Source organism: Mus musculus, chromosome 10 (assembly GCF_000001635.26).
Source record: "Mus musculus strain C57BL/6J chromosome 10, GRCm38.p6 C57BL/6J".
NCBI classification, from domain to species: domain Eukaryota; kingdom Metazoa; phylum Chordata; class Mammalia; order Rodentia; family Muridae; genus Mus; species Mus musculus.
In genome coordinates, this window is record NC_000076.6 from 73,081,230 (window position 1) to 73,093,489 (window position 12,260).

The 12,260-nt window shown below is 39.8% G+C and overlaps 1 long non-coding RNA gene across 1 annotated transcript in view; it reads right to left on the bottom strand.

Moving 5' to 3' along the window:
* Window positions 1–5,476, bottom strand: part of A330049N07Rik (RIKEN cDNA A330049N07 gene) — a 113,403-nt gene extending 107,927 nt beyond the window's left edge. Inside the window, exon 1 of the long non-coding RNA NR_040646.1 lies at window positions 5,449–5,476. This is a non-coding gene — a long non-coding RNA (RIKEN cDNA A330049N07 gene). The remainder of the gene's footprint in view (window positions 1–5,448) is intronic.
* Window positions 5,477–12,260: the final 6,784 nt, after the last annotated feature.

The following is a 12,260-nucleotide window of genomic DNA, read 5'->3' on the forward strand; positions in this document are numbered from 1 at the left end:
CCATCTGTATATGTATATATATATATACATATACATATATATAATTTAACTAATATACATCTATCTACCTACTCATTCTTATCATCTATTTATTACCTGTCTCCCTTGTATATTGTCATCTACCTATATCTATAATTTATAGATATTATAAATTATATAATAATTTATAGCTATCATCTACCTACCTACCTATCATCTACCTACATACCTACCTATCATTTACCTACCTATCATCTATCATCTCTATCTATCTATCTATCTATCTATCTATCTATCTATCTATCTACTACCTATCTATTTATGTATCTACTCTCTGTCTATCCATCTTCTATCTAAATATCTACTCTGTATATATACACATATTCATATATATATATATATATATATATATGTTTTATCCATAACTTTTCCAGTTTTGTATCTATTATATACTTCTCTACTACTCATTAATCTCTTCTTTTTGCTTAAACCATCTCAGTGCTCTCTATCTATATATCATCTGTCATCAATAATCTATGCATATCTACCATCTATCTTCCTGTCATCTATCCATCATCTAGTTTAAATTATTTCACCATCTTTTATCTAATCTGTATCATCTATCATCTATTCATCTATATATCATCTATCAATCTATAAATCATCTATCTATCATTTATCTATCTATCATCTTCCATCATCTATCACATGATATCATCATAACGGAGAGGGATGTATCTACATCATCACCACCACCCACTCCTCCTCCTCCTCCTCTTCGTCCTCTTCCTCTTCCTGGTAGTTTATATTTTGACTGATTTTATTACATCCCAAAGTTTTCCCTAGGTGGGGGCATGTTGATGGCATATTCTCTGCCAGTTTATTTTCTGTGAAAATGCGTTAGCCAGCTCTTTCACAAGTAATAGTTTCAGTTGGGTTTTACCCAAGGGTTAGAACTGAGGATGGGTTGGGTTTGCTGGGTGAGTCAGTTGCTGTCCAGCACATTGAACTGTCATAGCGTCTCTTAAGAAACAAGCTGCTGTCAAACTCTAGCTCCTTAGAATGGTATACATTCTTTGTCTTTTTGTGAGTTTGGAATCTTTCTTTATCTTTGGTTGGCTCCAATAATTTTTACTAAAATCTCCAGCTTTCTTTTCTGAATGTTCCTACATTTTTAGTCCTTCCTGTCTGTGTTTCAGCCTTATAATTTTATTCTGACCTTTCTTAAAATGTGCTGAGTCTTAATCCATGTTGAACCTTCTATCAAAGACATCATGTGCTCTTGAGATCAATTGTACATTAGTGCTAAAACTCCAGTTATCTTCTTTTCCAATGCTTTAGCCTTGTTTCTTTATCCTACCCTTTGGCATCCAAACGTGTAAAGCTCCATTTGGATCAGTTGATCTCTGATGGGTCTTCCACTGTATTATTGTGTTCCTGTAGTTATCCTTTGGGCCACACCTGTTCTTATATGATCAAACTGCTTTTCCCTTATGGAACATTCTGTTTTATATTGTTGTACTCAGCAATTTTTTATGAACATGCAGCAATCTAGAGGGTTTTTTTTTCATAGTGTTACTCCTGTACAATGGGCAAGTTCCCTTTCTAAGCACGGGTGTGTTGCCTGGAGTTAATATTTCCATCTCCACTTCAGAGCTCACAACAACCAATGCACTTCTTTCTCACTCATGTTTGTAAGTTACAATATTTGAAGTTCTAAGCCAATAATTCTCAACCTTCCTAATGTTGTGACCCTTTAATACAGTGTTGAGGTGACCCACAACTAAAAAATTAGTTTGTTGCTACTTCATAAATGTAATTTTGCTACTACTATGAATCATAATGGTAATATCTAATATGCAGAATATCTGATTTGTGACTTCCACGGTGGTCATGACCTAAAGGTTGAGAACACTGTTCTAAACCAACATGTATAACATTTCCCTAAGGCACTTCCCTGTTGGGCACAGACACTCAATTCCTATTTACCATCCTGAACATAGCAGAAGACATCATCTTCTTGTTCTTCAAACTGCTACTTCCAGAATCAGAGGTCTAAGCTCCTCACTACCTCAGTGTGGTAAAAGGCTAAAATTTTATGATAGGCATTCTCCAACTAGAATGTATCTTTCTGTTGGAAAATCACATTAATTAAATTTGAACTGGTTTGACTAGAAAAGCAAATTTAACTATGGAATGGTAAACAGATTGCAGTAAAACAAAGAGAGGGACATATATAGCATTTATTAGCTCCTAATGTCTGACATTCTAACAGGACCATGTTGACTGTTAGGGGGATAGAAGTATCTGGCTATCCCCAGTAGTGTCATTTGCCACCACTGTGTGGCTCAGCTCTATTTAATTTCCAGCCTGACCTTCATTCTTTCTACTCATTCAAGAATGTTGCAACTTAGGTCACAGAACAACACCCTGTCACAAACAACAGCAACAGCAACAACAACAACTCCACATAAACTAAATAAAAACCCCACAAAAAATGAAATTTGAAAAAAATCCCTATTTTTTTCTGTTTTCCTATTGATAAAATAGTATGCAGATACCCATTTTGTCTGAGTCACAGTAACTCTGCTAGACGCCTAAACACTGGGACCTTATTATTATGGAAATGTTACATAATATTTAAAAAAATTAGAATTTCCCCTTAACACAAGCACAGTAGTATCACCTGAAGTCTCATCTCTCACTGCCATGAGAGGCTCTGCAATGAACATTTGACTAAAATAATGTGTTAGAAGTGTGGCCGTAGTGTAACAGAATATAAATGCATTCTAATATTTAATCACATTGCCTGTTAAGTAATGACTATTTATCTCTACCACGTCTCTTCCCTTTCTTGCTTCCCTACCTCTTTCCTTATTTCTTCTTGATTATGGGTTTCTATCCAGGTTTTTATTATAGAAAGTAAAATTGAATAAAACTTTATAGATACTTGTTCCAAAATATCAAGTTCATTATATTCCCATTGTTTTATCAAAGGTTATTGCTGAGGGTTTGACTTAGGACCTAGTGTGCATTAGGTGAGCTTTCTGTCACTGAGCTACATCTCCAGTCTGCCTCTTCTGACTTCAGAGTGTACTCCTTAATTTTAATTTATTTCTACTTAGCAAATATATGATTAAACACATTTAAATACATATGCATACATCATCGGAGTATGGAAAAGAAGGAAATATGATACTCATTGGACAACTAAATACTTAAGTAAGCCACTTAAAATTATGTAGAGGGATTTTGTTGCTCTGTGACTACACACGCACACACACACACACACACACACACACACATACACACAAGCACATGCAGCTTAAAGTCTTTAAAAAATATAAGTGCATTTTTATATAGGAAAGGTACAACAGATGTCAAGCCTTGTCTACATTATGTTGTATTCTCGCCAGCTAGTATCTGGCCTCCGTGAACCCCTCTCCCTGACCCATAGTGACTGGCTGAGTTGTGTTTGACTGAGTCTGAGTTCTGAGTCAGAGAGACACAGATTAGCTCATTATTTCCCTGTGGCTACTGTGACAGGTCTCCACCTTAGCAGCTTTTCCAAGATCCTTTTCATCTCAGTCTGTTGACTAGAGTTGACTTGGATCACCCTGGGACTAAATACAGTTGTCATTTCAAGCTGATCTTCCATAGAGGAAACTTGATGCATGCTTTTCCAGAGGTCTCTCTTAGCACACACCCTCTTCCGTCCTCAAAACCAACCCAGCCTCTTCAGGTTTGAGTTCCCACATAGCATTCTTCTTCCTTCCTCTTCCACCTCTCCCATCCTTAAGGGCATCTAGATAGTTTAAAATAGTCTCCCAACATCAATGTTTGCTATCAGACAATGTCTATCCTGATGTCAATCTCAATCCCTAATTGATCAGAGCTTCACAGGGTCCAGAACAAAGGCCACTGAGACTCCTGATGCTCTGTTGCTTTGTCTGTCCTTGCCAGGTGCTAACCCATGCTTTGTATGATGGCTTGGACCTTGTGGGACTCCTACAGTACCACACCATTTAAAAGTCAGTGAAAATGGTCACTCTATGTTGGTCAATACCTGATTATAAAGCAATGTGGTAAGACAAACAGTGTAGGGTCCATGCTAATGAGAAATAACAGGCTCTTCCTGAGACAGGGTCAGAACCCCCAAAAGATGTGCTGAAGGTAACACATATCAAAGTCTGTTCATCCTGAAATTTCAAGCCGTGGTGATTGGCTTTAAGTCAGGAAACGTCAAGCTGCCTCGGAAACGCACACACATAAGCTGCAGAAGAGTATCGTTAAGATCATTTTTGCATTATGGTTCTGTTGATATAATTGATAATTGCAGAAACACAGCTGCTGAGTCCCATCTTTGTCACTTGCTGCTGTGGGACCACAGGGCAGGAGCTGCTGTCCCTGGAAAACTTCTAGAGGCGTCTGGATGCAAAGGTATCTTGGAATCCGCCAGAGAAACAGATGCTATTTACATCTGTTTCTCATGACAGTCACTTAAGATGGCAAGAAAATCTGCATTTTAACACACACTGCTCAAATATTCAAGAACATATTTAGCTTGTCAAAGCAATTTTTAAAAAGTTATACTAGGAGATGAGATTTATAGCAAATACAAATGATGACATTTTTTTACTTTGAATTTATCATGAATACAGTTATTGCACACAGTCTTTGCAATGAATTCTTGGAGAATTTTTAAGAAAAAGAGGTGGTTTTTTTTGCTCTTTCATTTCAAAAGTTACACTGTAAAAAAAAATAATCAATGCTAGCCTGTTCTGTATTAACAAAACTTGGTTTTTATCATATAAATTAACATAGATGAATATATTTCCTTCAATTTTAAATGTTTCACTTTTTTTTTTCTAACAATCTTGTTAGCTTAACTCTGATCTCAGGGGAACTTTTAAGTAGACTCCCGGGCTTGATTGCTTTTTGAGCACACTCCAGAAATTCTATTTATACTTTTCTGAAGTGCCCTTCTTGAAATGACATTTTCTCCATGTTAGGACAATAGGAGCCAAGTAGAAAAAGTAATTTTCAGAGCATCGCATCTCTCCATGGCTGAGGCTGTACTTCAGTGGGTAGAGACTAGTCTACACAAAGACCCGGGTTTGATCACTGGAATCTCATTGAGCTGCCCTTGCTCTGGATACAATTACAACACTCTAGTACCAGGGTGGAGGGTCAGAGTTCAAGGCCATCATCGAGTAAACGGAAGATTGGAGGGTAGACTAGGTAGAGAGACTCCTCACAATAGTGTCCTTAGTGTGTCCAAGCTGTGTTCAGATTAACTGTCTGGGACATTTCCTGTGGGAGAAGATGGAGACAACAGAAGGCATCCACGCACATGTGGTTTTACACACGAGGAACAACATATTAAAGTTCGCATAAACCTTCTTCTATAGCTAACACAGAGGACTTAGCAGTCCTTCTTCATAAATAAGAAATTATCATCTCACTTACCCACTGCCATTGCTCATCCCACCGAGTCAACCAGAGTGAAGCAGGATGTGACCTCAGACTCCTCCACTCCAGCCTATGCCGCTGTGGCTGTGACACAGCAGCCTTTGTACATAGAACTTCGGTTTGTACCATTTGAACTAGTTTCTTCTTCTCCCCCCCCCCCCCTTCTAAAATGCTAGCTGCTGTCAGTGTGATTTGTAACAATGGTTCCTCTCAATCATCCTCAGCTCTTTTGGCAGTGCCGGAATCAACTGATTCCCATCAGCTGCAGTAGCGACAGAAGCTTTTCACTTGTCTGAGGGAAGCGTATCCTGTGTGGATAGTGCTGTTTCTCTTCTCTCCAGATGGGAAAGGCATCTCTAGGCAAATTTTACAAAGGAAGATAGCATGCAAATTATTACAAATAAGTTTTGACAATGTCCTCTACTGTGACCTGCCTTCTGGGGTTGTTGGAAAATAAATCATCCTCTAGAACAGACAACAATCTTCCTGAAATAGATACATTTTAGGACAGTATTATAGATAGACACACAGGCAAACTGCTCTCCCTTTCCCTCCCTCCCTCCCTCCCTCCCTCCCTCCCTCCCTCCCTCCCTCTCCTTCCCTCTCCCTCCCCCGCCAAATAATTTCAACCTGATTATCTTGTAGTATTATAAATATTTTTAACATCTTAATGAAAACTAACTTGAGTCTCTTAAGTGGAAAACAGTGAATGAAAGAATTCACCATGCATAATGTGAAGTGACATATTTGATGTTTATTCTTTTACTACTCTCACCCTAAAATTAAATAGATATTTAAACATAACTGAGAACATTTACAAAAATGTATAAGCATGTAAATTATGTTCATTTGTTGGAAAACCCACATCTTGGTTAATTACTCATATATAAAGATTATCATGTAAATTTAAAAGAAAAAACTAGTTGAAAATATATATTAATATATACAGATTATCACATAGATCTGAAAGAAAAACAACAAAATTAGTTGCTAGTATAATTCTTTTAAAGATAGTATGAGATCTTAAAGTCCAGAATATCTTCATTGTACCCAGATTTTAAAGCACTAAGTATGGATTTTGTATCTGAATATAGTGTACCTGATACAAAATAATGTCCCATGGGTAGTGCACATATAAATGGGTAGCCTAATTATTTCCTTTTCCATCTTTTTGGATAAATAGGATTGTTGGGATTTTTCACAAGGTGAAGTGGCTTGTTTTGTTTTTGCTATGGATTCAATGCTAACTACTGTATCCAAATAACTGGGCAAACGAGATGTAGGTGGAGCTGAAGGTTCCCCAGGATTGGGGGTCTCAGGAAAGGACAATGGGGGAGAGAAAAAGAAAACAGGGAAGACGATGGGAGCCACCGTCGGGTAGGTAGATTATGAGGAAATGTAAATGAGAGCCCACCTGTTGGAACAGGAACGGACTAGGCAGAACATGGCAAGTGAGATCTTGGGGTTATTGACTGGGGAGTCTATAAAATCAGATAGAGGGTTGATACCTGCCCAGCTCTAGTGCTTTCACGGCTTATTATAAGTATAAAGGTGTTGCATCTTTCATTTGGGAACTAAATGATCTAAGGTGGGGTAGAAACCCCCAAACGATATTAACCGCGACAAGGATTAAGATAAACACAATGTTACAGTTTAACTATTTCCTTTCTCCTATTTGTCAACTTCACATAAATGTAGACATGCCCAGGAAGCAGGAATCTCAATAGAGGAATTCTCTTTCTCCATCAGTTTGATTGCTAATTGGCTGGGGAAGTGGGGAAGTCCCAGTTCACTGTGGGCGGTGCCATCACCTAGCAGGTGGGGCGGAGCTGTATGGCAGCTGAGCAAGCAAGAGGAGCCAGCCAGGAATCACTGGTCTGCCATGATCTCTGCTTCCTGTTCCTGCCTTGAAATCCCGCCATGGCCTGATAACATAATCTGAAAAGTAAAACACTCTAGTGCCCTTGCTGCTTTTATTATGGTGTTTATCACAGCAACGGAAGAGAAAACTGGGTCACATGTGGAATATTTCATAGTAATTTAAGTAAGTCTTAGGTGTTGGAACAGGGTTCTGCAGTAGGGAATTTTGGGAGTGTGTGCAAAGGCCTGGGTTCACTTCTCCATCCTGCAAAGAGAAATGAATGAATAAGTAAGTAAGTGAGTAAATAAATAAGAAAGAAAGATAGCGATATTCTTATTTCTACAGGGTAGACCATTATATCTACAGTGCTAGCTGTGGGCCGCATGAAGCCCTGAGTGGTTCTGTTTTGCTTCCCTGCTCTCAAAGAGAAGCTGGGCTTGGGAAAGGATTTTGGAAGTAATTTTTCTCAGTCTGTTGTACGTCGAGAATGAATACACCAGAGGCCCACTCTCTGTACTTCTCACAGGCTGCGAAACTGGGACTAGGAACCTCTAAAGAGAATAGTTTCCTTAGCAGAACAGAATACACAAGAGCAGTTGCTTCTTATTGCCTCTGTTCAGAGCCTGTTTCCTCTGGGCTCTGAAAGTCCCAGGTGCTGTTCTTTGCTTTGTTTTGACCCAAGATGGAATTTGTCCTTTTTTTCCCAGCTTCCCCTTTGCCGGGATTCCCGACCTGTGCTTGTGAGCCTGTGGATGCTTGTTAATCCGCGCAACCATGTCCTTGCAGAAAGATCAAGAATAATGATCTCACCATATCCCACACCAAACAGAATCTATGTGCTGCATGGTGCCTTCTCAAGCCAATGAATTTCAAGTCTAATCATTGCAGAGGGCGTTTCTGCTGCTTTGAAACCCACTTCCTGTTACAGAAATTAATATATCATATTGGAAGAGTTAACTCAGATGAACTGAAACAAAGCAGTTCTCAGGATTTTTTTTTTTTGTAGGAAGTGTGTGTGTGTGTGTGTGTGTGTGTGTGTGTGTGTGTGTTGTACACGTGAGTGCAACAGAGAAGATGATATCAGATCTCTAGGAGCTGTAGTTAGAGGCAGTCCTGAGCCTCCTGATATGTACCTTGGGAATCAAACTCAAGTCCCCTAACCAGAGCCGCACAGCTCCTTAACCACTGAATCATCTCTGCAGCCCAGGCTGTTTGTAATTATTTTAGTGTGTACCACACCCAGCCTTCAGGAAAAAAAATTACACTATGATGCAGAGAAAAAAATAAAACAAACAAGAAACAAAACTGCCCATGATGGATAATTATAGTACTGACCATGCAATTTTACAAATGAAGTAATTGAACTATATGAATACAGTGAGTCACTTTATGGTGTGTATAAATATAGATATAATGAAAACATACAACACATTAAAATGAAGGTGTTTTGTTTCATAGTACTTTTCCATACTGATGAATTTTCAAAAATTAAAAAATGAGATTATTGCAATGAACATTTCAATAATAAAAAAGCACACAAAAAACTATTTCAAAAAACAAAACAAATAATGAGGATGTGTTTGTTATTAATATATAGCAGGAAATGGCTGGGTAGAAAAGTCATCTGCTAAGAACTTTGTTAGTGTCTACCTGTCAGTTTTCAAGGTGGGAAAGACATTCGGTGTTCATATTTACATAGGACATTTACTAGGGACATACATCAGTAGAGTACCTCCTTGCCTTGTGTAAGCCACAAATATTACCCTTGGGACTTAAAAATATGTATAGTTGGGGCTGAAGAGATAGCTCAGTGTTTAAGAACCCTGACTGCTCTTCCAGAGATCCTGAGTTCAATTCCCGGCAACCACATGATGGCTCACAACCATCGTAATGAGATCTAATGCCCTCTTTTTATTGTGTGTCTGAAGACAGTGACAGTGTACTTACATAAAAATATCTGAGCATTTGGGAGCATACTCAGCTGGCTGCAATGGAAACGGACAGAACAGGAAAACATACTTACAAACCCTGTTTCTACAAAGGGTTAAAGTCAACAAAATACTTACCACCCCCAGGTTTCAGGAAAATAACAAAAAGTTGTTTTAAATATGGCTCAAAGCCATGTGTTCTTAAGTCTCTAAAGATTTATTCTGTTTTTAATGTGTCTGAGTGCTTTACCTACATGCATATGTGTGTATCATGCATGTGCCTTTTGCCTGCGAAGGCCATAAGAGGGGTTAAGATCCCCTCTAATTGGAGATATGGATGGTAAGCCATGGTGTAGGTACTGGCAACCGAACCCAGGTCCTCTGCAAGAGCAGTAAGTGCTCTTAACTGCTGAGTCATCTCTCCTGCCACATAAAGAGACTTCACTGTGAAGAGACAGCTGGTTCAAACTAATACACTTGACAACAGTTGTAACAAACACAAATCCTCCCTACCAGGAGATGCTGGGAGAGGGAGAGAGAGAAAGAGAGAGAGAGAGAGAGAGAGAGAGAGAGAGAGAGAGAGAGAGAGAGAGAGAATAAGAACAAGTATTGGTGGTGAGGATGTAAGGAAATAGAACCCTTTGCAGTCCTGGTGGGAGCAGAAAATGGTGTCTGCTTCATAACCCAGCTTGACAGTCCAGTCACCAAGGAGAGAATGCCCATTTCTCATGGTTCTGGAACTGAGAATGCCAAGGTCAAGTCCTTTTTTTCTTGGGTGAACAGCAGCCATTGCTGTGACCATGCCTGGCCATTCCTATTGCTGGTGTATACCGAGAGATCAGAAGGGCACCCTCCCCTCTCAGAGTCTTCTCTTAGGGACACTAATACTAGCAAATCAGAGTCTAACCCTGACCTCCTTTATATGAGTGACTCTTAGGGACATCATGTCTAAACACTGCCATGCAGGGCATTCAGGCTTCAATGCCTGCATTATTGTTGACTTATTCTCTGAACATTTTGTTATCTATACAACCTATTTGACCATATCCATCTACCATGGGTTCCAACCCCATCTGGTGCTTTTCTCCCTGTCTCTCCCTCCTTCATGTGCTCCATTTTGTAATTGTTATTAATGCCCTGAGTCCAGTAAGCTCATGGTTGGAGACCAGCTACTAGGTCTTGGGAAATTCATTAGCAACCATATCTGCAAGGATATGTCTCTTTGTAACTTGGAAACATGAACTCCTCCAAGTGTGGGGGGCTTCAAAGGCCTTTCCCTTAGTCATGTTGGAATTTAGAATGTCTGAAATTTTAAGGGAGTTTCATTCAGACCCTCAGAACAAATTGTCCAGAATTCCCATGTCTGGATCCCCATCCAACGGGATTGAATGATGGACTCCAAACAGTGATACCTTTGCTTTTGCTTCCATAACATGATCATTAGAAACACCTAGGGAGCAGAAGCAGGTCAAGTGTTCTTTGAAGAGTAAAGGAATAAGCAGTGTGGTTTATTTAGACCGATGGTTCTCAGCCTTCCTCATGTTGCGCTGACCCCTAACTTTAAAATTATTTTGTTGCTACTCTGTAACTGAAATTTTGCCTCTGTCATGAGTTGTCATGTAAATATCTGATATGCAGGGTACCTGATATGCGACCCCTAAATGGGACCTTGACCTACAGGCTGAGAACTGCCGATTTAGACAATGAAATACCACCAAGGTTTAAAAGAGGGATGCCTCCTGAGAACACTGCTCTCAGAGAGAGAAGCTAGCCACGGAAAGAAGTTGAGTACTATATGATTCCACTCACTGTGAGTATGAGCAATAAAAACCAGATGAGATTCAGAAAGCAGCAGGGTGGCTCCTGGAGCACCGGAAAAGTAGCAGCTGATCTGGTTTAAATGCTAAGCCCTGCCTGCTGTGAGCAACTACAATTCAGTCCCCAGCACAGACACAGCCCCTCACACCTTTAACTCCAGTTTCAGAGTATCCCACGCCCTCTCTTAGCCACCGTGGGCACCACACGCATCTGGTGTACTTAAGCTCCAGTAAACACACACACAGACACACACACACAGACACACACACAGACACACACACACACAGACACACACACAGACACACACACAGACACACACACACACACACACATCCATACACTCACACACACACACACACACACACACACACATCCATACACTCACACACACACACACACACACACACACACACACACATCCACACACTCACACTCACACACACACATTCGCATAAGAATAAAGAATAAATATAACTTGACATGATGACATGTTGAAAGGACGCAGACATCTGCTTTATAAGGATGAAAATGATAGTGATATTTGCTAATCAATGCTAATATACATTTAGCATCCAAACCCCGTGTTTAAAATGGTCAGGTGGTGTCCCTACAGGATTTGTATCCAAATCAAAGTTGGAGAATTAATACATCACATGGCAAGTTTTTTTATTTATTTTAATTAGTTATTTTCTTTATTTACATTTCAAATGTTATCCTCTTTTCTAATGTCCCCTCCAAATACCCCCTATCCCTTCCCCCCTTCCCCTGCTCAACAACCCACACACTCCTGCTTCCTGGCCCTGGCATTCCTCCACACTGGGGCATAGAACCTTTACAGGACCAAGGGCCTCTCCTCCCATTGATGACCAACTAGGCTATCCTCTGCTACACATGCAGCTGGAGCCATGAGTTCCACCATGTCTTTTCTTTGGTTGGTGGTTTAGTCCCTGGGAACTCTGGGGTTACTGGTTAGTTCATATTGTTGTTCCTCCTATGGGGCTGCAAACCTCTTCAGCTCCTTGGATACTTTCTCCAGCTCCTTCATTGGGGACCCTGTGCTCCATACATGACAGGTTTTTAAAAAGACAGGCCCATCAAAAATATTTAGTGTGATAAGGATGTTGAAATTAGCTCTTCACATTTGATGGCATCTGATGGAGGTATGGGAGGGGAACCACCCAGTTCTTTTAAAGGGGCAGGCC